This window comes from Balaenoptera physalus (assembly GCF_965194825.1).
Source record: "Balaenoptera physalus genome assembly, chromosome: 21".
In the NCBI taxonomy this organism is placed as follows: domain Eukaryota; kingdom Metazoa; phylum Chordata; class Mammalia; order Artiodactyla; family Balaenopteridae; genus Balaenoptera; species Balaenoptera physalus.
In genome coordinates, this window is record NC_138902.1 from 39,671,495 (window position 1) to 39,698,722 (window position 27,228).

The 27,228-nt window shown below is 37.4% G+C and overlaps 1 long non-coding RNA gene across 1 annotated transcript in view; it reads right to left on the reverse strand.

The window, feature by feature from the left end:
- Positions 1 to 27,228, reverse strand: part of LOC309651405 — a 98,884-nt gene that overhangs the window by 40,100 nt on the left and 31,556 nt on the right. Inside the window, exon 3 of the long non-coding RNA XR_014258100.1 lies at positions 3,048 to 3,106. This is a non-coding gene — a long non-coding RNA (uncharacterized lncRNA). The remainder of the gene's footprint in view (positions 1 to 3,047; positions 3,107 to 27,228) is intronic.

A 27,228-nucleotide genomic window follows, 5' to 3' on the forward strand; every position in this document is an offset into this window, starting at 1 on the left:
TACACTATTAAACCAAAAAGTTCATCTGTTGAGAAATTCTATGAGTTTCATAGAATTTCCCTAGTAATGACCGTGTCATCTTGAAATAAGGACAATTTGATCTCTTTCTATCTAAATCAAACCACATTTCTATCTTTTCCTGGTCCTCAAGCATTTTTTAAGATATCCAGCAGTCTTCAGCAACAGCAGTGAGAAATGGTATTTCTGACTTATCTTGACTTTAAGGAAAAATAATTTAAATGTTTCCATTAAATACGGTGAGATCTTATAATTCATTTTGCAGGTAGTCTACATCAAGTAAAGAAAGTTCTCGTCTATTTCTACTTTCATAGAACTTTGTATCATAAGTGGGTGTTGAATTAAAATTCATATGCTTTTTCTTTACTTCAACTATTTAGTTGCTAACATAGTTGTTCTCACTTAGACAATGTGGTGAATCACGTTGATAAAATTTCTGCTACTAAATCATATTTGTCTTCCAGCAATAAACTTGAGATGGGTATATTTTGATGGACCTAGAGATTATCACACTAAGTGAAGTAAGCCAGACAAAGACAAATATCATATGATATCGCTTATATGTGGAATCTAAAAAAAAGATACAAATAAATTTATATCCAAAGCAGAAATAGACCCACGATATAAAAAGCAAACTTATGGTTACCAAAGGGGAAGGAGGGAGAGGGATAAATTAGGAGTTTGGGATTAACATATACACACTACTATATATAAAATATATAACCAAAGACTTACTGTTACAGCACAAGGAACTATACTTAATATTTTGTAATAACCTATAAGGGAAAAGAATCTGAAAAAAATTATATATGTATGTAAAACTCATCATAATTTTATCAATCACTCTGCTGTACACCTGAAACTAACACAACACATTGTGAATCAACTATGCTTCAGTTTTTAAAAATTAATAAATTTTTAAAAGATGGATAGATTTCACTTAGAAATATTATTTGAATTGCATAATTAAGAATTTATTTAAAGGGGCTTCCCTGGTGGCGCAGTGGTTAAGAATCTGCCTGCCAATGCAGGGGACACGGGTTCGAGCCCTGGTCTGGGAAGATCCCACATGCCACTGAGCAACTGGGCCCGTGAGCCACAACTACTGAGCCTGCGCGTCTGGAGCCTGTGCTCCGCAACAAGAGAGGCCGCGATAGTGAGAGGCCCGCGCATCGCGATGAAGAGTGGCCCCCGCTCGCCGCAACTAGAGAAAGCCCTCGCACAGAAACGAAGACCCAACACAGCCATAAAATAAACTTAAAAAAAAAAAAAAAAAAAGAATTTATTTAGGATTTTCACTTCATACCTGTAAGATAAATTACGTTATATATTTTTTGTTTGTGTGTACTGTCTGTAACACGGTTGGTTACCAAAGTTATACTAGCTTTATATATTGAGATAGGAAACTCTTTTCCTCTGCACTCTTTGTTTCTATAAATTATACATTGACTTTATTTGGATTTTAAACTTTATTATGTATAGTTACACACAATAACTCTTTATAATTAAACATTTGTTTTATATGTTATTATTTATTCCATTATAAATTAAATCTTTCCTTTTTTGTTTATCTGTCTTGCTAAAGGTTTATCTTACTGGTCTTTTTAAAGATCAAGCCTTTGTTTTGACAATATTTTGTAACTGTTTCCTATTTCATTCCTTACTGCTTTCTCTGTTCACCTCTCTTCCCCATCCCCGCCTTCCTCCTTGAACCTCAGATGGAAAAGTTAAGTTAATCATGTTTCTGGGGTCAACGTATGCATGAGCATCGCGTCATACAAGTTTCCTTTGCTTGTCTGCCCATCTGAGCCAGGCTCTCCGGAAAACAGAGCCCGAGGAAAAGGCATTTGTGCTAAGGAATTATTAAGAGATGCAATCCCCGGGGACAGAAGTGAGGCTAAAGGAGAATGAGGCAGGGAGGAGGAAGAGCAGATGGGAGGCAGCAAGGAAATCTGGTTATTTGGTTTTGCAGAACCTATCTTCCAAGAAGCTGAATAAATGACTGTTTCTCAGCACAGTCCGTGTGGGGAAGAGAGGCAAGAACGGATCCACCAGCTCGTGCTTCCTACTGGTCTAAGCAGCTGGTGAGCGGCTCTCGCTCGGTGTTGAAACATCTTGTACAGCTTTGTGTCAGAGGGGCAGCTCCTGCCGGGAGCTGATGTGTACAGCGGACGTGCCGGCAGGTGCCGGCAGGCTGTACCGGTGGGAGGCTGGCCCGTCCCACATAACCAGCCTCTGCAGCAGCAGCAGGGGCAGGGCAAAGTGGCCAAAGCCCCAGCAGGTGAGGCCGAGAGGGTCTGAAACGTCACTAGCAAAGTGACTGAAAAGCCCCTCTCTCTCCCTTCCTTTCTATATTTATGAAGTCACATTCTCCACATTTAAATTACTCTTTAAAATTTTTTACTTCTTCCATTCAGCACTACGTTTGTTTGTTTTTTTAAAAAAATTTTTATTTTATATTTGAGCATAGTTGATTAACAATGTTGTATTAGTTTCTGGTGTACAACGAAGTGATTCAGTTATATTCAGTACATATACACGTATCTATTCTTTTTCAAGTTCTTTTCCCAATTAGCTTGTTACAGAATATTGAGCAGAGTTCCCTGTGCTGTACAGTAGGTCCTCGCTGGTTATCCATTTTAAATCTAGCAGTGTGTACAGGCTATTTCTAACATCCCTCCATTACTCATGGTATCTGTTGAAGTTTTGGGTTTATGGCTGTATCATTTGTGGTTTGCTGTGCGGGACCATAGATTCTCTTCTGGCTAATTTAAGCAGAAAAGGGTTTAGTAGATAGAACATATTATCAGCAAGAAAGTCGGACACCTGAGCTTGGATCCTGTGTAACTGGGAATAGATCCGCATGAGAAATGCCCAGCCACACCGCGGCAGTGCTGTCATGCAGCAGCACATGGTGGTGGCCTGCCATTCAGCACCCAGGTCCTTTGGGACCAGATGCTCTGACACCTGCCTCAGCTTGCCCAGAAGAACCGCACCTCCACCACCGCAAGCCAGTGTCTACCATTTACCTCTAGGTCTCCTGTAACAGGTCTGTTTGGCAGAAGCCAGGTCCCACGCAGAACTCTAGCTGTAATAAAAGCACAGAAAATGTAGTTTTTAGCTGTCTGACCTTGGTAGTTCAAGAATTCTACCACACTGTACTTAAATGGGTACTGAGTCAATGTACAGTATCCACCACGAGTTCAGAGGTATCAATACAAGCAAATACTTTTCCTAATTTGTTAAAGAGCTTTTTAAAAATTACAAGTGCCCATAGAGATTTCTCAAATGTTTTTTCTGCACCACAGCCTCAAGGTTTATTGTATGACTTTGTTGTTTGCTGAGTCTTTTTGTGAGGAAGAATGAGTACGTACACAGAAGCCCTCGTGGGACCCTGACCCTACTTTATCTCCTCAATTGCCCTGCTAAGCACGGAGTTTGGGCCCCAAAGAGAGGGAAGTGATTAGACAATCCATTTTTTGAAGGTACATTAAGTCACAAGGCAAGTTTACCATAATGAATATTAAAACATTTTGAAATATTCTGTCATAGTAATGTGATTATTCTCCAATACGGTGAGTTACGTTGAGAGGATTTCCAATGTTGAAGCATTGCCACATTCCTGGGGCAAACTCTGTATAATTATTTAAATAATAGTTAATGTCTCCTGCTTTTTCCCCATGTTTCTATGAGCTCGTCATAAATATCTGTTAATAGTTACATTTTAATTATTTCTAATTTTTGCTTTTATCAATAACACTCTAATATATTTTTGAACCAAAAGTAAAATAATGGGATGCTAAATTGTGTTTTGAAAGAGTTGCACCAAACTACTCCCACCAGCAGTGAGGGAATATGACTATTTTGCTGCACCCTTAACCACACTGGGTATTTCATCAAACATGGGAATAAAAATCTTTGCTAATTTTAAAGCAAAGAATCGGTATCTAGTTGTTTGAATTTCCACTTTGATCACTAGTGAGATTAGAGATTTTCCCAAGTGTTGGAAAGCCAGTATTACTTCTTTTTTTTTTCCTCTTTTTAAGAAAAACTTTATTAAAATCTCGCATGCAGAGAAGTGCTCAGACTTAATATACATCTATATGTAGAACACTACACCCCAAAACAGCAAAATACACATTCTCCTCAAGAGCATATGAAACATTTTCCAGGATCAGTAAAACACCATAAAACAAGTCTCAAAAAATTCAAGTCTTATACTCAGGAAATTACATTTATATCATTTATTCTTTAAAACTGATATATTTCTCCATTGCCATTAGAAGGCTTATCTGTGTTATAGAAACGAGTTCCCTTCTACTGCAAAGATACCTTCAATCTTATTTCATTTTTTATGTATTTTTTTCTGTCTTATTTTAAAACCAGAATCCCAGTTTAATGGCAATGTCACCTAGCTGAGAACACTAAACTTCAGTTTGGTTCTCTGGGATTACTTTTATTAGCTGACTTTTGTTTTGATCCCAGTTTAATGGCAATGTCACCTAGCTGAGAACACTAAACTTCGGTTTGGTTCTCTGGGATTAGTTTTATTAGCTGATTTTTGTTTTGAGCCACCAGGAGCCATTTTATATGTTGTTTTCTCTTCATCATCCAACTTTTCACAAAGTTGGAGCAAATATAGATTCTGAAATCTATATTATTTTAGCACTTAGGAACTGTTTAGGGGAAGTCATTGTCACGTATCCCAAGTGTCTGAGAATGCCATCCAATTTAGAAGGCACACCTAAAACCAAGAAACAATCAAATGACGGATTTTTCCCTCCACTCACTGTGACTAAGAGGGAGTGTTTTCATCTTCACAATAAGAGGAAATCTCATTTCTTTGGAAAAAGACTTCCAGTGTTATCTCTATTCACATTGCCTAAGAAGAAATTATAATAGCAAATAATTTTGTTTCAAAACTAAGGATGATTTGAGGTTATGAAGAGTTGTCCTTTTTTTTTTTTTTTTTAAGATCTCTGAGTCAACCTTAACGGCAGATTTATTTTAAATGGCAACGTGACCAGCAAAGCTTGAAAAATTCTCAACAATGTGTCCGTGGAGTGTTTACAAAGTCCATTTCCAGTCTCATCTTCATGCCCTACTGCAGAGTTAAAATTTGTGACTAATTACTTTCACTATCTGAATTCACGAACATGGTTTTCTTTTTTGAAATTCAAAGCAGTTTTCAAGACTCAAAAGAAAAAGCATGTTCATATGCTGGATGTTTTATAGGTAGGATATTTTCTTCTCATGAACTGAATTAATAGGCTTAAGAAACTGTGATAACAGATAAGCACTTTCTCAGTTGGGCGACTTTTATGCCAAATGATAATACCTAACAGTTTCCTGTAAATCCTGTGTCTTTTTTTCCCAGGATGGATCACAGACAGACATCAATTATTGGCATATTTATACATACAGAAGTATTTTTGCCTGATTTGGCTAGAGTGAAATTTGTCAAATAGAAGAAGTTATGTTTATTGTTATAAATAGGGTTATATTTTGAGAAAGGAATGTAAAACAGGAAGAGAGAAACTGTGTAGACAAGCAAAGATAGAGCCAACCACAGAAAGAGTAATATAATGAAAAAAGTAATTCAACATTGTAAAGTAATGATAGCTTACTATGTATACTATGACCTAGAGAAAAATATATGGGATCATAAGCAAATTCACTGGTTAGTTAGATTATAAATAATAACAAGACATTTGGTTGTGTTACATGACTAACTTAAATATATATATACATATATATATATATATATATGTATATATATATTTATATACACTTATATACATTACCAAATGTAAAATAGACAGCTAGTGGGAAGCAGCCGCATAGCACAGGGAGATCAGCTCAGTGCTTTGTGACCACCTAGAGGGGTGGGATAGGGAGTGTGGGAGGGAGATGCAAGAGGGAGGAGATATGGGGATATATGTGTATGTATAGCTGATTCACTTTGTTATAAAGCAGAAACTAACGCACCATTGTAAAGCAATTATACTCCAATAAAGATGTTAAAAAAAAAAGTTCTACAGAGAACAAACTAGTGGTTACCAGTGGGGAGAGGGAAGGGGGGAGGGGCAAGACAGGGATAGAGGATTAAGAGGTACAAAATATGTACATTTTATGTATAAAATAAGTAAGATCCAAGGATATATTATACAGCATAGGGAAAATAGCCAATATTTTATAATAATTTTAAATAGCATATAATCTACAACAATATTGAATCACTATGTTGTATACCTAAAACAAATACAGTGTTGTAAATAAACTACATGTTAATTAAAAAAAAAAGTACACTATTTAAACAGCTATATTTGTACCATGATGTATTCTTACATAACATTTTAATTTTCATTATTATATATTTCGGTTCCTAAACTAAAAGAATTTTAAGCATTCGTCTTAACCTCATTACAGTGAACTCTTTGTAGTATTTTTTCTTTAAAAGTTTAAAATGTTTTTCACTGTTTGCCAAAGTAGGAAGTACAAAGTACCCTTTTAATTTTTTACTTTGTTTTCTAGCCAATATTATCTGGAAGTGCTCATAGAATATTTATCATAAATTAAGCACTTGCAATATGAATGATATGGACATCATGCACAGTTACTTCCTAGAGAAAATTTTGTTTATGGCATCAAATATAGATAAATCACACCATAGTATAGTCAGTAATCTTTATCAGTGCACTGAGGACCAGAAAATGAAACAACTCAACGCAGTTTGGGCTTCAGGATATTATTCATGTTGAAAAGCAAGGTTCTCGTATTTGGCTGGAAAGAGGTGAGACCCCAGGTAGTGCTACTTCTCATTTATTATAATAACGTTATGCAATTTCTTCATCCTACAATCCTATTAGATTGCTGGAGAGGACTCACAATTCAAGGTGCAAAGCAGGAATAAGCACTTTCATTGCCATCTGTAGATGAACGTGAGGTAGGGAGTAATCTATCGTGCATCAAATGAGAACAATCATTCTGCAGGACATCAGGCTCTAGATTCCAAGATCTGGAATGAAAGGGCTTGGCATAGCATGTGTCACCCTAAGCAGAAATGTGCCATCTTTTAAAAACCTCATTGTGTAAGATTTGCTGCTTACCTGACTGGCTGTCTATTCTGGGCTTTAGTCTATTCTGGGCTTTAGAAGTTTGATCACAGTTTCCAGTGGAGATCCAAATGTCTATCTCTAAATCTGTCAGTAGGGGCTCTTTAACTCAGCACTCTATAAGGACAGCAAGAATTAATAGGTTCATATATATACACTACCAAACGTAAAATAGATAGCTAGTGGGAAGCAGCCGCATAGCACAGGGAGATCAGCTCGGTGCTTTGTGACCACCTAGAGGGGTGGGATAGGGAGGGTGGGAGGGAGGGAGACGCAAGAGGGAAGAGATATGGGGATATATGTTTATGTATAGCGGATTCACTTTGTTATAAAGCAGAAACTAACACACCATTGTAAAGCAATTATACTCCAATAAAGATGTTAAAAACAAACAAACAAACAAAAAAGAATTAATAGGCTCAGATTTTAGCTGAAGCTCTGCTACAAATTACCTTCATACTATGCATGTGTCACTTGGCCTTTCTTTTCTCTTTCCCATTTCCTGAGACCTTTTTCTAATGGAGAGCAGTGAGGTGTTCATTACCCGCTAGGAGATTAAACCTACTGTTAGCTTCCTTCTGAGTCTATTAAAGAATGTCATAGTATAAGGCTGAGGACAGAGTATGGGGTGAGCATCTCTCCTGAGTGGACTTTGGCCCATGTTCCATAGCTAGCTGTGGAAACTTGATTTCTTAATGTGTAAATTGAAGTGATTGGATGGGCTGGTATCTCTTTCTAAAACACCAGTGCTAGTCTATATAATCCATCAATTAATTGATGCACACATAATACCCATTAGAACAATTGCAGGATCTTTAGATCTATTTTTTTTAAGATGCCAGGGAGCTGGACATTTATTTCTTTTTGGAGCAGAAGCAGGATTGGAATGTTCTATGTTTTAGCATTTGAAAGTCAAACCTCTTAGCCTTCACAGAGAGCAGGCAAAGCTGTAACAGACTTTAGTTAAGGCAGGGGCTCTTGTGGGAATTTATGGGGACTTCAGGGTGGAAGGGGAGTTACATTTGAATGGGAGGGTAGATGACATTGTTTTGAGATTAACTATCCCCTTGTCCAGCAGACTTCTGTCTGTTAGACCTTGGAATGGAGATGGAAGTAAGGGATCACAGGTCCTACTAGAAAGAACAGGATGAAATTTTCTCAGTCATAGTCCTTGAAGGGCAACCCACCATTGCCAGAAGGATCTGAAACAACTAAGGATATAGCGCAGGCTGTTGACCAACCACCCTTTTGCCCTTGGCTCCTTGGACAGCAAGCATTCAATGACCAAGTCTCTTATTTCTGACCTTCGTGAAATTAGATAGCAGTAAGATAAAAAATTTATCTTTTGAAAACACTACTTCTGACCACGTATAGTGTAGCATTTGCTATCTTAATTCCATAATTCCAAATTCTGGTTTTAAATTACAGTCTGCCAAAAATATTCCAAATTTTCAGTCCCTCTTTGGGATTTTGGTGAGCCAATTTTCTAATATGGCATTTCCTGTGGACAGATGAATGAATTCAGCATGGGTGGGTTGGCCCAGTTGGTAAGGACATGGTGCTAATGAGACGCAGTTGGTTGGCTTGGTTTCTGCCTCCATGGAGGACATTGGATGGTGATTTGTTCGTTGGCCCCAGGCTGCAGACCCAGCTTAGTAGTTATCTATCTCCCAGATGCTTTGGCCCACAAAGGAATGAGGTGAGAAAGTGTGGACTAATCGTGAAACCCCATCACCACTCCTGGGAAAGAATTCCTAGTATGGGTCAATACATGTATATGACCAAACAAAGCGTTTGAAATTCCAAACCTAGGGGTACTCTAAGTTCACTGTATTCAAAGTTGCTGATGGAGTCCAGAGTCTGCTAAAACATAAAAAGCATGTGGTTTATATTTTAAAGACAGAAGATGGTGTATTTATTTGGCATATTTGAATGTTTATTTCCTTACAGATTTTCCCTGCTAAATGGGACTTTTGCAATGGGAGAACAGCATGTGCAGGCAAGGTACATATGGAACTTCATACTTCTGAATTAACTGTAACAAAGCATACAAATTCTTTCTAGGCCTTCCAGCATGTTTCCTTCCAAATTTGGGGCCCCAAAAAGGACAAATTATGCATGAAAGCTATCATCATCTTATCTAATTCAGTTCAGTAAGAAAGCTCAGTCACTTTGCTATTCAATATACTGAGTGAACACTGCAGAAAATGGAAAGGAAAATAGGTCACCACTCATGATTTCCAGAGGTTTACATTATAGTGAGGAAGGTGGGTATGGATGAATTAAAGATATTACAAAGCAGACCTGAAAAACAACGCACATGGAGGTACAAGGGAGGTGAGCTCACTGGGGAAGAACTGACCACTTCCATCTGGGGAAGCTCTAGAGGGTTTCCTGCAGAAGTTATTCAACTTTTAAAGAATGGGTGACTCTTCCTTCCCGCCTGCCTCCCTTCCTTTCTCTATTCATTTATTCCACAAATATTTCTGAATTCCTACTATGTACCAGTTATAGTGGTAGGTGCTATACTACAGGATCATGCAGTCTTGTGGTGGAGATAGATTTTAAGCAAATTATCATATTACTTACTATGAACTTATATAAGTGTTTTGAGGAAAATAATTGGTCTGTATGAGCTCATATACAGCTATATGAGCAATAACAGGGGAAACAGATTTAGACTAGAAGTTCAGGGAATGCTTGACCTGATACCTGAGAAATGGTTAGGTATTGACTAGTGCTAAAAGGCCAGTGGGAGACACACTTTTCAGTTACAGGGACCAGCAGGAATATGGGCGAGTCCATGCTAGTGAAAATAATAATTGTTTTCAGAGACAATCTGCTATGTAGAGAGAGAGAGAATATACTTGTTAAAAGCACATACTCTAGAGCCAGACTGCCTATACAGTGGTCCTTCAGAATCTGCAGGGGTTTGATTCCAGGACTCCCCAACCCAGATACCAAAATTCGAGGATGCTCAGGTCCTTTACATAAAACGGCACGGTATTTGCATGTAACCTACACACCTCCTCTCCTGTACTTTTTATCTTCTCTAGATTACTTTAAATACCTAATGCAATTTAAATGCTATGTAAATAGTTGTTACTACTATGTAAATATTATGTAAATAGTTGCCTGCTCTTGGCAAATTCAAGTTTTGCTTTTTGGAACTTTCTGGAATATTAAAAAAAAAAAATTTTCCATCTAAGGTTGGTTGAATCCTCCGTAGATGCAGAACCCATGGATATGCAGGGTCGACTGTATTAAAATCCTGGCTCTGATACCTACCAGCTGTGTGGTCTAGGCACTTTGCTATCATTTGTAGGCCTCTTTTCTTCTCTGCAAATGGGACAATCATAGCACTGACCTCAGAGACTTGCTTTAAGGATTAAATATATATATATAAAATATTATACATACTATTATATATTATATATAGTATGAATGAATTAATCTAAACAGTATACAACATTAACATAATAATATTAAGGATTAAACATATATAAACCATTTAATCCTTAAAATTACTTCTTGAGGTAAGTCCTGTAATATATACATTATATGAATATATTAGAATATAATAGATATTATAGATATGTAGTAGAATATATATTAGAATCTAACATACACTTATGTACATGTATATATATAAGAAGAGTTTGTGGTTCATATTATTATTATTTTTATACTCTTTGAGTCCAAATTGGAAATCTGAATTATCTAATTTAATAAATTTGCATTTGGCCATATATTCCTCTCCCTTACATGACACCTTTTCAATTCTGGAAATGATTAGAATCTCTGAGCTTTCTTTTACTTTTTTTCCTGAAAGAGATCATTCATAGGACAGAATTTCATCACAACTATTTCAACTATGTTGCTGAAATAGAATATTCTTACTCAGTCAAAACAGTGTGATTCTTTTAGAGAAGCCTCATACTTTGAGTGTGTTTCATGAGAGTGGGTTACAGAATAGTTAAAATAACTCATCCCTCTAAGTTTTCTATTCTACAATAATCTTTTTTCCTCCAAATATTTAAGCTCTTATCCTTTTTTGCAGACTTGCCCATCTTAAGATCACTAACACATGATTTTGCTGTGCCCATAATTTTACTCTTACCTGTTGATATGTACGAATTTATTTTAGCAGCATGTTCTTGAATTTTTGAGCCATCATGCCATTTCCTTGACTTTCTTTGTTTTGGCTTTGATATCTAATTTCTTACGATTTTGAACAGTAGAACATCTTATTTTATGCCTTATAGTTTCAATACTCATAACTCTTCTTTTTCTATTAAGATTTCCCCCAGATTTAAATAAATTCCTGTCCATTGAACCTTTATTCAAGCACACCATTACATTAATTTACATTACAGCACCACACATGGTACTCAACACGTAAATATGTATGAAACAGAATCATGCATGTACGCTATGTCTTTCCAATTAGATTAACCTTTGAGGGTAGGAGTCTCCCCAAGTGTCCATCACTGGAATCAGGAAATCCTAGTTGAACTGAACTGAAATACTTCTGTATCAGAGCTTTGCAGGATTTATTTTGGGGCAGCTTTCTCAGCTTGTAAGTGTAAATGAGAGCTTAAGTGACTGTGAAAGAAATTATCTTAAATTAAATCAAATAAAAATGTCAATAATATTTCCGAGTTTCCAATTTTGTTCAAGAGTTTTGAAGGACAAAAATAGACTTGCCCATTCTCAACTGCTAACTCGTCATACAAAAAGATATCCGAATAAAACAATGAGATGGTGTAGTTATATACAACGTATTTCGAATGAAATTCAGTTACTTGAATTTTGAAAATGGTTTTAATGGGCTAGAAAGATATAAAATGTTGAGCTATTGTGCTTTTATAGCAACTAAGTTCAGTGTATGACTATGGTTATAAAAACATGCCATGTGAAGGTATCAATCTGCCACATCATTTTCCTGACAGAATTTGTGCATATTCTTCATTTCTAAAGCCATTATCTGAAGATAAAACTCTGAGATTGAAAACTGTCAGCTCAATCATTTAGCCTTCTAATACCCCAGTCTAACAGTTTACTGAAAATTACTATGGGGAAAACTCAATCATCTCCTTTGAGTGACATTATTTATACCTCACTTAACCAACTGATTTAGTGATATTATGGTGTGAACATTTAATGATCCACCTATATTGCCAAACTGGCAAAGAGACTAAAGTTTTATATGTGAAAAAAACCACTTGGAGTGTATAGAGCCTTAGCTTACACTATATAATTTGGTTTACATAACACTATATTTCTAGGTACCAAATGCTTCTGATTAGTTAAAACCACATGAAATAAAATGTGCTAAAATCAAATTAAATTCCTTGGAGTTTTCCTTTTTGGTTTCCAACTTAAGTGCATACTAATCCTTCCACCACATGCTTTTCTATTTCCTAATTCCTTGAACCTCCATGCTCTTTTCCTCCTTAGGAAAAACATCTTCTTAATGAAATTAACTCAGATTTTGAGTGGGAGCAATGGAGCCGGTTCCATCACGGAAGGAACATGACACGATATGGAGGGTGAAGAGTGTTTTGCATGCCATGGGGGCTGAACATATGGAGAAGTGTTCGTGAGAAGAAACTCAGGCAGACGTGCCACGGTCAGGATGCAGACTTTATCTTGTAGGCAACTGAGGAGCCAAAGAAGTAGAAGTAACTTTGCATTGACTTTAAAATCGTTCGCTAATGCGTACATTATTTAAATGTACATATTTTGGCCATATGTTTGGTCGTATAAAGCTGTGTAATATTTTAATTATTATCATCTGTATTTCTCCTTTTAAAAATCATCTTGAAAAGACAAAGAAAAGAGAGTAATTCTTTTTCTCCAGCAATTCATAGGTAAGTGTTTTCCAAAACACTATGGTTTGTTGGAGTTAAGTCATGATGTAAAAGAAACCACTTTCTGGGACTTCCCTGGTGGTCCAGTGGTAAAGAATCCATCTTCTAATGCAGGGGACGTGGGTTCAAGCCCTGGTCAGGGAACTAAGATCTCACATGCCGTGGGGCAACTAAGCCTGCGCGCCACAACTACTGAGCTTGTGTGCCTCAACTAGAGAGCCCGCATGCTGCAAACTACAGAGCCCATGTGCCCTGGAGCCTGCACGCCACAACTGGAGAAGAGAAAACCTGCACGCCGCAACTAGAGAGAAGCCCGCGCATCACAATGGAGAGCCTGAATGCTGAAATGAAAGATCCCGCATGCCTCAACTATGTCCCGATGCAGCCAAAAATTAAAAAAATAGATAATAAATAAATCTATAAAAAACCCCAAAAAACCACTTTCTGTCTACATACATAACATAATAATCCAAAACTCCAGTCTTCTTAAAACCTGGAACAGCACAGAAAATTAGCATAGAATGAAGTTTAATGAGTAAAAACTATAGTATGTTGCATCTTGCTGCAGTAATTTGTTTTGCCAGGTGCTGTGGTAGGTAAATGAACATACCTTTTCTTGATTATGTCTGCAAAACAACTGATATGACTATTGCTCACCAGATTTTATCTCAAAATGAGATAATAGATTGTTGATTCAAAGCCAGAAAGTCAGTCAGGCTAATCTCAATACCAGGCCTGAAATAATAAATCTCTCCATTGTATAGGAGCTCATATTTGGCTGATGAATTTCTTTTAATCTTTTGCATACTTTATTTGTATCATGCCCCTGATTATGGCTATCTGAGCAGTAATAAATGGCTTCATTAAACAAGTAGCTAATTAAATAACTACCTAGATACCAATAAACAGTTGAACATAGAAACCAAAGATGCTTAACAGAATTTAAATAAAGGTAGAGTTAGCGTCATTGTTTCTAGTTTCTTGCCAAAGATTAATGACTTCATTTATATAAACAGCTGAGACTGTACTATAGCCATTTTGAGACTGGGGAAAAAATTAACAGAGGTGTCGAATGGTCAATTTACAGGCCAAACTACGAGAGACAACTGGCTTTTGTACAGAATCTATCCTGATACCATTACTAGTTTCTTTTTAAACTTGAATTGTATCTCACTTTTTGGGATTAACTCATAAATGTCCAGTTGCTTCCACTGAGCTACCGGTTACTAATGTATTACTTACTATGTTCTTAAGAATTGGGATGCATTGATAAGTTAGATTCTTCCTACAACTGTTGTTTTGTTTTGTTTTCTTTTTTTTTTTTCCCCAGAGACTCCTCCTCACCAGGAAGAACTGTATCCCTATTTCTAACTGCAGTCTCAAGGCTAAATCCTTAACTTGGTCTCTGCCTCAAGTAGATGCACATTTGTTGATTCGTTTATTTACTCATTCACTTAGTAATTAAATTAATCCACAAATATATGGAAGTAGTGGTTGGAGAGGAGGATTACAGACTAAGAAGTCCATGTCCTCAAAGAGCTTCCGATTTGTGGGAAGCCATTAATTGTGAAAATGCAATGTAATGTTTAAACTCAGATCTTATGTCTAAGCTCAGTTTGATGGGGTGTGGTTGTAGGGCTTTGTCTCAAAAAGTGTAGCATCTAAGATGTTTTTTGATAGGAGTTAATAGCTTAGGAATAGTGTTGGGGGAAGGAAGTTATTGCTGCTGTTAGAGAAGTAAGGAGAAATCAGATGATGAAGGGACCCTCATGCCAAGCTCCTGAGGTTGAATTTTATCCTGAAAACTAGCTCAGAGCTTGGGCAGAGTAGTCTAAAGGACTTCCAATAACAGCATGATCAGGTTTGAAATTTAGAATGATTTGAAAACCTGTTAAATGAATATTAGTTGATTAATTATAAGATTAATTGATTGATTTGATCACATTCTGATTCCTTTGACCACACCTGAGCTCTGACTTTCTGGTTAGCTACATCCCCACTGTCATCTCATATCAAGGATCCCACTCTCCCAGCACTGCTTCATGTGTTTCCAGGTCCCTACTTCAAGGACCTGAACCCTAGTGATCCTTTAATTCCATCAGGATTGATAATCTACTGATTCTAACAGCTTTTCATCCTCCTTCACCACTCAGATCTTCTCATTTCTGTCCTTTCCCAGTTTATATTATGTGAAATAACCATCCCCTTCCCTCCCCTCCATCTGAAATAGTTACCAACCTGCTTAATTCTCCCTCTCTTTTAAACTTCCATCAAGGTTGTTGAAGAAAGACATGGAGCGTGGCTGGCTAGTCTCACTTTATATTGGTGATCTTTTAGTGCTGCCTGGCAATTCTATTTTATTCTTTCTATTTTACTGCAAAAATAAAAACAATCAGGAAGGAACCTCCATGGTCCCACCCATATCCACCAAGCTACGTGGCTCTGCAGCCGTCCGCCTTTGCTCCTGATTTGATGGATGACTTGTCTCCTCCTAAGTCAACCCCTTCCTTGTGCACTGCATTCCATCACTTTGTTCACAAAGTTACTGCTCCAGAAATTTTCTCCCACTCTCTCTACAGGATTAGGTTTTCTCTCTGCTGGATCATTTCCATCAGCTCACAAACATCCTATACTGTCCTGAAAAAATAACTCTGCATTGATCTTGTCTTCAACTCTGTCTTTTCATGTTCTCTTCCCTTTTACTGCAGAATTTTCCCCCAAAGCTGTCTGTATTTGTTGTCTCCTTTTTCCCTCCTCCCTTTCTTTCTTAAACTCATTCCAATTAAAATTTCACCCTCCTATGCCGTTAAAATAACTCTTGTCAGTGACCTCTAGATTGTTATGTCTCCTGGTCATTTCTCCATCTTTATTGACTCAAACCAGGCCCCTAACTTGGAACCGTTGATCACAACTTCTTTTTGGAAACACTTTAGTTAGTGGAGAAGTTGGGTGAAGATTGGTAGGGGGTAGAGGATTGAAGCAGTGAGGGGAATAGCTTTGTTTTTAATGTGTTTATTAGGTAAAAGCACTATGGTTATATAATATTTGCTTATTTTCTAAGGTCACCTAGAGACAACAGGATGCATTCTTGAACAATCAAAGTCAAATTTGATTTGTATTTCTATCCCTTTTGTGGACAAGGTCAGTACCTATGAGGTGTCTTTGATTTCATTTAACTCCTTCCAAATTGTACACTTTTAGTTTTTAATATAGTTTAGTGAAATACATTTAAAACCCCATGGCATATGATGATTATTGTTTCATACAATCAATATTCAGTGGGATTTACCACATAATACTCTTTTGCATTGCTCTGTATTCCTCCTTGCATTCCCTTATTTGCAACTGTGAACTTTATATTCTGATCAACTCACTTCAGTATTTTAGTGTGCTTCTGCTGGTGATAAATTCTCTGTTTTTATTTATCTGAGTGTATCTTTATTTCATCCTCTTTCTTGAAGGCTATCCCCACTGACAAAATTATGGGTTGGCATAATGGAATTTCAGCGCTACTTTTTCCTCTGGTTTCCATTGTGTCTTCTAAAAAGTCAGCAGGTGGTTCATCCCTTGCTCTTTTGAAGGTAATTTGCCATTTTTTCTCTATGTGCTTTAATATTTTATCTTTATATTTGGTTTTCAAAATTGTTAGCATGCTATTCTTTTGTGTACATGTAAAACTATTTATCCTTCATGTGTATCCTGCTTCAATTGATTTTTATGTTTCAACAGTTTTGGAAATCTTAGCCATTCTATTTTCACATTTTCTTCTGTCCCATTCTCTCTCTCTTTTCTACTGGAATTATCATACCTTTTTGTTAGACCTACTTTCTGCATTCCTTATGTCTGCCACCTTCCCTTCTATATTCCTAACCTTTTGTATCTTTTTGTATTTCTTTATGTATAGTTTATTCTTCTTCACTAATTCTACCTCTGACTAATCTGTTCTTAAACCTGCCTATTAGTTTCTTAGTTTTGCTATTATTGGCCTTTTTTTTTCAACTCTGCTTTATCTTCTTTTATATTTTACACTTATCTGTCCAGCTTCTTCACCCTGTCTTTTATTTACTGAAACACAAGGAGCTAAATAATTTTTAATTCCCCGTGGATCTGTTTCTACTGACATTTAATTCTGCTTTAAAAAAAAAGGTTTATTTTTGTGTGCCAGGGCATTTTTTACTGTGTGCCAAATATGTTTTTAAAAATTACAGCAATAAATTGAGAGTAGTCATAGAACTTGAGAAGATTCTCTGTGGGGATTCATCATAACTCTTAGAACACAGCTCACTGGTATACAAAGCTAAGCGCATAGGGTTTACCACACCCCACTCCCACTTGGAGGACCATGAACTCTAGTGTGGGTCTCATGGAAGGTCTGTGGAGCTTCTGAAAGTTCTATTCAGCTTCCTAACCTCTCAGCCACCTTCTCCAGAATCAGCAAATGCCCATGATAAAACAGGCCTCAGATCTTGGGTTCATCATTTGGAGTTGATGAAAAAAGAATCAAAAAATTCAGAATTAGAATACAATGAGACTCCAAGCGTCTGTGCAGATTAAACCATGACCACTTTCCTTTTAGCTCTCTGACACGTTTAAGAAAATAGTTTTGATCTTTTGTTTATATATTTGGTCCCACATTACTGGAACTGGAAATCCTTCCATTGCCTTGGAACACTTTCTTCTACTGGATTCCAGAGTATCCACTTGTACTTTTTAAAGCCCTTTACCCTACTCACACTATTCTTCTATAAATGACTAAGCCTCCCAAGCTCATTCTGCAGCCTCCTCCTTCTCTGTTCACACTGGCTCCTTAAAGGTATTTGCCTCCAGTCTCATGGCTTCCAAGAGCTTGTGTGGTCTGACAACTTCCAAATGTGTATGTTCAGCTAAGTTTTCCCTCCTGACCTTCAGATTTATGAACCAAATTGACTGTTCAGCATATCTGGATGCCAAATAACATTTCATACTAAATATGCTCTACAGTGTGTTTCTAACTCTCTACCCTAAACTGGTTCCTTCCTCGGTCTTTCCTATCTCAGGCAACTCCATGCTTCTAGTTGACTGAGTTGAAGAAGCTGTGCCATCCTTGATCTCTCACTTGCTCTTAAACTTTACCTCTTGAACCATCAGTAATTTTATCCAGAACAGTCAGGCCATTTCTCTACACTCCTTTGTAACACTCTGGATTATTGCAATAAATGCCTAACTATTCCTTGTTTCCACATCACACTCTCTCCCACTCCTTGATCTACTCCACACTCAGCAGCCAGAATGATCATTTTAAAAGTCACTAATGAAACTGTTAACTTTTTCCAGTACTGACAGGCACTATTCTAAGTACTCTGAATAAGCGAGCTTTTAAAAACTTTATACAGCCTTTTCAAGTAGCATCATGAAGTCTCCTCAATTACAGAGGAGGAAATTTAAGAACAGAGAAATTGAGTGACTTCCCAAGGTTATACAACTGTAAGTAGCAGAGCTGGGATCTGAACCTGACAATCTACCTTTCCATCTCAGAGTAAATCAACAGCACCATCTGTCTCTGTGGTCTATGTGATCTGCCTCTGTCCCCTCTCCAATCCCATCTCCTACCACTCCCTTCCTGGGTCACTGTGTTCCAGCCGTAATGGTCTCCAACATGCCAAGCACACTTGCATCTCAGGGCCTTTGCACTTGCTTTCCCGGTGCCTGGAATGTTCTTCTCTCAGGTATTCAGATGGATTGCAAAGAATCACAACCCTTACATGATTCTCAATCTCTATAGATTTAAATTTCTCTACAGCACTGATCACCACCTGACCTGTTTTATATGTCCTCAAGGATGGCAGAGACTTAGTCCCGTTTGCTCATTACTATATCTCCTGCGCCTACTATGGTACTTGGTACAGAGGAGCCATTCAAATATTTGTTGAATGCATGAATGAATGGATAACCAATTTACTTAGCTACTTAATGATGGTTTTGGGTGTAGCACAGAGCAGAAGATGTCACACATCTTTACTGACTACCTTCTGTGATGGAGTACACAGGAGCAGGGGCACGTGAGAAGCAGCACTGTGATGAAATGAGGTCGAGCCCTGGCTTTGTCATCAGTGAGCTATGTCATCTTGGCTAATTGAATTCATAGCCTTGGATCTCCATTCCTTATCTTTAAAATGATGTATTGAGAGAAATGCTTATTTAGGGACATGATAAATGATAAACTATGTCAGAATTTATGTGGTTATGGAAACCACTGGTAGAAAAATCAACTTAGTATACAGCAATAAGTTCTCAACCAGGGTTACTTTTGTGCCCGGCATCCTCAGGGGAACTTTGGTAATATCTGGAGACACGTTTGGTTGTCACAGCACGGGAGGGTGAGGATGAGCTATTGGCATTTAGGGGGTGGAGGCCAGGGCTGCTGCGAAACATCCTACAATGTACAGGACAACCACCACTACCCCCAGCAAAGATTATCCAGCTCAAAATGTCAAAAATGCTGTAGTTGAGACACCCCAGTATGGAGTAAATGGGGCTGCTTAGGTATTAGGATGAGGCCAAGGGAGAAGCTCAAAGAACTTGAAGACAGGGGAGGCTAATATAAAGTAGAAATACATCCTATTTACATACTGGAACAAAGATTACTATCTTCCGGAACACTGATAGCAAGAATATCAACACAGCGGTGGGTGGCATCATGCTTGAACTTGGAAGACAATGACCACAGATGGACATGAGCTTATCTGAGAGTGCCTCAAACTAGTTTCCCTAGGGCATTTTGTGATTACGCACATCCCGGCTCATTTGTTTCTAATTGCAGTAAAGACCATGCTCTGTTATATCATTAAGGTGAAGATCATCAAATTTTAGAGGAAATAATTACACAAGATGCTCCATAAAAGTAATCTCCACTTTTTGGCACCCAAGTCTATCAAGCATGGATGAGGCAAGCAGGAAACCTAATGAAAATAATACAAGGAAATCTTTTCATCAACACCCATCCCTAATGTCTCAGCTATCAGGGCATTGTTTTTGCTTCTCTAGGAGGAATCGGCATGGGCAGCCAACATAGGAAGCTCTGATTTTAAACAAGGCTAAGTAGTCATTTTTACCACATGACTGAAGCCAGTTAAGTGGTGCCAACCCTGCCTTAGTGAAGATGCAGTGGTTTTTAAATGTGTTTATATTATAGTTTCTGTCTCTCTCATGCACAAGCAAACACCCTTAGAGACACCGGAATAGGGCGTTCAGTGTTTGTAATGTAGCCATTTACTTTTTTTTTTTTCCAAAGGAACATGCACAGAAAAATTTATGAGTTTAAATATCCTTGCTTTATTGGCAAGGATAGCAATGGAATTAATTTGATGTTTTGCAATGACTCCCTCTGTCTCAATGTGAGTAAAAATGACCATTTTATAACGCTGTAATTGTCTTATTTTACCTGTAAAGAGAGTTAAAGATGAAAATGACTTTCTACTACGTTCTCTAAAATATCGTGGTGAAGAAGTTAATAGAACCCTGTGATAAAGGATGAACCTCAAGGTCAAAAATCCCATCAGGGTATATTTATTGAGGTAAGCAGAGTTGCGTGATTGGCGTGTGAAGGCAGGGATGGGGGATAGGGCAGGGACAGGATATCCTCTTCATCAGACATTATACATTGCTTTCCTCATCTTGAACGTAGTAGAGTTACACAAAGTGTCCTGGCTCAAACGCTTAGAGGATCAGAAACTGAACCCACCCTTCCATTAGGTTCAAAGTGAAATGATCATACAAGGAAACTTGTAATGTCCTGTCTAGAGAATGGGGCCAGATAATGAGGCTTTAAAACATGGCCTGGTGGCACTGGGAATAGGTTAACTACTTCTGCAAGGTGCAAAGGAAACATAAGTGATCTAAATGCTGGAAGAAAATAAAGCTTATTTGCAGGATTGTTTATATTAGAATGGGCTCAGTCCTTTCTAACTCTTCAGGTAGAACTTCCACCTTGCTTCCTTGGACAGAAAAGCTCAGAATATGAGCAGGCATTTTACTGGTGCTTTGGTGGTTGGTAGGAGTTCAATAAATAATTATATTTTAAAAATCATTGAGTAAGCACCTACTTTATGTCAGGCACTGGCTAGGAGATATAAAAATACAACAAAATAAGGACATGGTTCCTGAACTCCAGTAATTTAAAATGGAGTTACAGATGAGAGATCCACTAATTACGGTTTGCAGTGGTTGGCAAATTATGGACCATAGGCCGCATATGACCACTGCCTATTTTTGTAAATAAAGTTTTATTGGAAAACAGCCATGCCCACTCACTTATGTTTTATCTATGGCTGCTTTCACACTACAACAATAGCATTAAATAGTTGCAACAGAGACCTTATGGCTGTCAAAGTGTAAATTATTTACCCTCTGCTCCTTTATGTAAAAAGTTTGCTGAATCCTGGCCTACAATGTCACATCCATGGAAATAAACTTTATAAACATTATCACAGTTAATTCTCACCATTGTCTATTCAGATAACTACCATATTATCCCTTGTAGATAACAAGACTGTAGCTTAAAAGATTAAATATTTCAAGGTCTCCATGTTACATAAGCCATAAGTGGCTGATCTTGAATTTGAAACCAAGCAGGCTGATCTTATCGCCCATGCTCTTTACCGATGTCGGAGAAATTAATTTTCTTCGTTTTCCTATAACTGAATTAAATGTCTCACTTGTGTTTCCTTTCTCTCGCTGGCAGAATTTTATTCAGCTCCAGCCAGTTCAGAATTTGCCCTCTTCTCTCTCCAATGGTCTGAGCTCTGCTGTGGCAGACTGATAGCCATAAGGGTCCTCATTCTTCACACTCGCCGTATCCGTGCCCTTTGTCACACAGCTTCGCAGTGTATTCCCAAAAGTGCTCTGACTCTGAAGAAATGCCCTTAACCATTATGCCTCAGCTGCCAAAGAGCTGACTAAATGAAAACTCCCAACCAAACACCAGTGGAACTTTTACTTTTCATGGTTACACAGATGAAAAACAGTCATGAGAGAGCATCTTCAAATTTCAGAGTATACAGTGGTAGGTAAGCCAGAGTACCGGATTGGTTTTATTTAGCCAGACCATAACTCAATCATGTATTTAAGACTTTTTCTTCCATCATGGTGGAGTAACTGGTATAGGATTTAGGACTTGCCCTCTCACCGTAAGCTACTAGGGAAATAGAAAAAAATATAGGAAAAAAACCCCCTGTTTTTAGACACTGGGCAATGGGCAGCACAGCACTATGATCCCTGATGGAACAGGAACAAATGAGGTGAGCCCTACGATTGCTCCTTCTTTCTGCTGAAAAGCACTTACCTTCCAGGAAAACAAAACTCAACACTCTTTAAAAGAAAACAAAGCAAAAAACAAACAAACAAACAAAAATCACATTCAGAACATCAATGTCATTTCATTAACACTATCTACCACCAAATCAGAAATTTCCAAGAAGAAAAGTTTTGCAATTAAAAATGGGAAGAAGAAGAGAAATATGAATCATAACCTGGAGAAAATCAATCAATAGAAACAGGTCCAGAGATGACAGTGATAACAGAAGTAGAAGACAAGGACTTGAAAGCACTTATTACACACATGCTCAAGGATTCAGAGAACAACATGATCCAAATAATAAGAGAAGTGGAAGATATATTTTTAAAAAATAAATGGAAATTCTAGAGAAGAAAAATACAATATTTGATGGGAAATTTTAAATGGATGGGCTTAATAAAAGATTGGAGCCCCAGGGGGTGGGGGTGGGGATGGTGGTGTGATGAATTGGGCGATTGGGATTGACATATATACACTGACGTGTATAAAATTGATGACTAATAAGAACCTGCTGTATAAGAAAATAAATAAAATAAAATTCAAAAATTCAAATTAAAAAAAAAAGATTGGACATGGGGGGAGGGGAAGGACTAGTGAAACTGAAGACACGGCAAGAGAAAAAATTCCAAAATGAAGCATAGAGAGAAACAGACTGAAAAAAAGTTAACTGAGTCTCATTTACCTGCAACAAAATATAAAGTGGTACGTAACATAGAGGTCCAGAAGAAGAGGGGAAATGAAAAAAAAATTGAAGACATAATGACCAAAAGTTTACACATGCAAATATCGAAATAATCTCAAATATGATAAATAGATAAAACAACACCATAATCACAAAACTGAAAACTAGGGAGGAGAGAAAATATTAAAGAAGTCAGAAAAAAAGATAAACATGTTACCTATAGGAGAGTACAGATAAAAATGGCCACAGACTTTTAAGAGAAACAGTGGAAGCCGGGATCCAATGAAGCAATAATTCTACGTTCTGAAATGAAAAGAGCCGATCTAGAGTTCTATATCTGATAAGTGTCTTTTAGAAATTAAGGACAAATAAATAATTCTTTAAACAAAATGAAAGCTGAGAGACCACCACTAAAAGCAAATATGTGGGTAAATATGTCAATGTCTCTAAAAGATCACCGACTGCTTAATTTTTGAAAAGTATGTTGAATGTTATAACTCATAATAACAAAAGCATGACAACACTAGCACAAAGGATAGATCGTAAGGATGGGAAATCTACTGTTGCAAAGTTCCTTTCATTATACATAAAATGGTGTGATATCATTTGAATGCAGGCAGTTATAATTAAAGACGCTTTTTGCAAATTCTGGAGCAGCCACTAAAAAATCTTAGAATAGCTAGTAATTCAACAGTGGAGAAAAAGTATAATATCCAAAAATACTGAATCAAAAAAAAAATATATATATATATAATAAGGTAGGAGAAAAAAGAAACGAAAAATGTGACAAATAGAAAATAAATAGCAAGATGGTCGATTTAGGGCCAACCATATTGATAATCGATCCAATTTAAATGATCCAAACACTACAATTAAAAGCAAACATGGAGATGCCTCAGGCTGCTTCTCCCAGAGCACCCAGGAGTCATATTCACCTTTTTTTCTTCACGCTTCCCTCAGGGCACTGAGATGCTGCAGTTTAATCCCGGTTGAATGTATTTGGATGAGAGAGAGAGCAGCCGTAGGAGGGGCAGCAACAAGCCGCCTGGCCTGAGAGCTTTGCGGAAACAGGTGACAACGCTGTTCCTCTGGGAAGCCCGCAGTGAAGGGGACCTGCAGGGCCCGCCAGCTCACACCCCAGTGACGGGGGTGGGGGAAGGGGCTGGCGAGGTCAGGGAGGCAAGCAGACCTGAGGGTGCTGCACAGGTGCAGGGCACAGATGGGACGAACGGCTCGTAGAGTCTCTTTATGATGGAGAAGCAATGACGTGGACATGGAAGGCCCAAGCCAGACCAGGGCCAGGGAATAAGCCAGGGCAGGGCTTAGCAAACTAGGTTCCCTGGGCAAATGCAGCCCATAAAATCTAAAATATTTTCTCTCTGACCTTTTACCGAACATGCGGCTTTCTGGCCTAGGGAGATCAGGCAGCAGTTGCTCCGAGGCCCCTGGCCAGCTCCACACTTCCCCGCATACCCTGCGGCACTGCTGGTGGCCCCGTGTCTGAAATCACACACTGAAATCACTCCTGAGCCGTTGCAAGGTCCTGACCTCCCAGACTCCTCTCAGACCATCAGCCTGCCCTGAAATCCTTTGAGCCTGACCCACCTTCCTGGACAGTAATTTGCCCCTCGTTTGTTAGGTCTGGCCCCTCTCTACCCCTCTTTAATAAAGACATGGAAGCTGATCGAAATAAAATGCAGAAGTTGTCAGATGGGAAAAAAAATCAACTATTTTCTGTCCATAAGAAATCTACTTAAATATAAACAGATACGTTACAATAAAAACGGTCGAAAAAGATATAGTAGTCAAATACAATTCACAAAGAAGCAGGAGTGGCTATATTAGTATCAGAAAAAAAAGACTTTAGGACAAGGAATATTCCTAGACATAAAGAGTACATTTCATAATGATCGAGGGTAAAAAGTAACAATCCTAAATGGGTATGTACCTAATAACAGAGTTTCAAAATACATAAACTGAATAAAATAGAAAATTGACAATCATAACTAGAGATTTCAACAATCCTCTTTCAGTAAATGATAGAACAAGTAGACAAAAAAACAATAAGAATATAGAAGATTTAAACAGTGCTACTTAAATAGCACTGTTTAAATCTTCTACTTGATGTCATTGATATTTCTAGAAAATTCATTCAACAACAGCAGAACACACTCTTTTCAGATATGCATGGTAAATTCTTTGTAAACCAAGTCTCCATAAAGTTCAAAAGTTTAAATATTACACAGTATGTCTCTGACCATGATGAAATTAAAAGCAATAGCAGAAAGATATTAGTAAAATTCCAAAATACTTGAAAATTAAGCAACACATTTCTAAATAGCCAATGACTCAAATAAGTAATCACAAGGGAAAACAGAAACTATTTTGAAGTGAATGAAAATAAACACAGCATGATAAAATTTTGGAACTACAGTTAAAATGTGTTTAAAAGAAAATTTAGAGTTTTAATGTGTATATTTGAAAAGAAGGAAGTCCTAAAATCAATGATGAAACCTTCCACCTTAAGAAGTGAGATGAAGGAGATAAAACTGAACACAGAGGAAGTAGATGGAAGAAAATAATACAGAACAGAAATCAGTGAAATAGAACACAAATAATAGAGAAACTTAATAAAGCCAAAAAGATGGCTCTTTGAAAATATCAATAAAATTAAAAGTACCTTTAGCTAGACCACTCAAGGAAAAAATATAAGGCACAAATGACAAATATCAGGAATGATAGATCCTGTGTCAGCCAGCCTCTAAGACGGCCCCCCCCATTATTCCTACCTCCTGGTATTCATGACTTTGGGAATTTCCATTCAACCTTAATAGACATAACAAGCAGGACCAAAAGGATACTGTGAAAATGACCAAGTGTGACTCCCAAGGTTAGGCCTTGAAGACATGGTGACTTCTGCCTTTCTTGACATTAGATCATTCTGGAAGCAGCCAGCTGCCATGGGACACAAATAAGAAGCCTGGTGTTGCCACCAGGTTCACGTGACAAGGAGCTCCTGCCAACAAGCACAATCAATTTGTCAGGCTTGTGCATGAGCCACCTTGAAACTTGAAAGCAGATCTTCCATTCCCAGTCAACCCTTCAGATGACCGCGGACTTAGCTGATATCTTGACTGCAAATTCATGAAAGAGGCTGAGACAGAACCACCCAGCTAATTCCACTGGTTGGATGCCTCACCCAGAATCCAAGGACCCATGAGAGATTTTAAATGTTTGTTTTAAACTTCTAAGTTTTTGTTTACGCAGCAACAGATAACACCAATTCTACAGAAGGATACACAACTTTCTAACAACTTTATGCCTACAAATTTGACAACTTCAAAGAAATGGACAAATTCTTCAAAAAACAAAAATTACCAAAACAAAAACTACCAAAATTACCAAAAATTACCAAAACGGTGACAGGGAGAAATGGAAAATCAGAAGAGTCCTAAATCTATTAAAGAAACTGAATTCATAAATAGAAACATTTCCACAATGAAACTTTAGGCCATGATGCTTCACTGGTGAATTCTACCAAACATGGTAGGAGAGAACAATACCCATCCTACACAAGCTCTTGGAGAAAATGGAAGAAAAGAACATTTACCAATTCATTTCACAAAGCCAGAATAACTCTGATATCAATCTCTGATTAAAACATTGGCAGAAAAAGACCAATATTCTTCATAAACATATACGTAAACATCTTTAACAAAAAATAAATTGAATTCTAGTTTAATATTGATTATACAATATAGTGAGATTTAAAAGTAAATCTCATCTAGGTATTACACCATCAAAACATAAGTAAAAAAATTTTTTTTAAGTCTACACTGTGTGGAAACATGATTCCAAATTATAACGGATAGCTAACACTCAGGAACTCTATCCATAAATCATTGTGATACACACCATTTTACCAGTGGGTTAAGTTTAACCTGTGAGGTTACATCAGGACAGCAGGTAAACAGCTGACCAACTCTACAGTATTTTCCACCACACATTTGCCCAACTCTTATCTGACAATATTAAATGATACGACTTTGGAACTCTTCTCTCTCTAGTGCTTGAGCTTAAATAATGTCTCTTTATATGATGATGAACTACATCTATACAACATATTGCTATAATTTCAATCACAGTATATGAGGCTAGCAAAACAATTTCCCTAAAGAAACTTTTCAGGATAAAAGTTCAAAAGTAAAC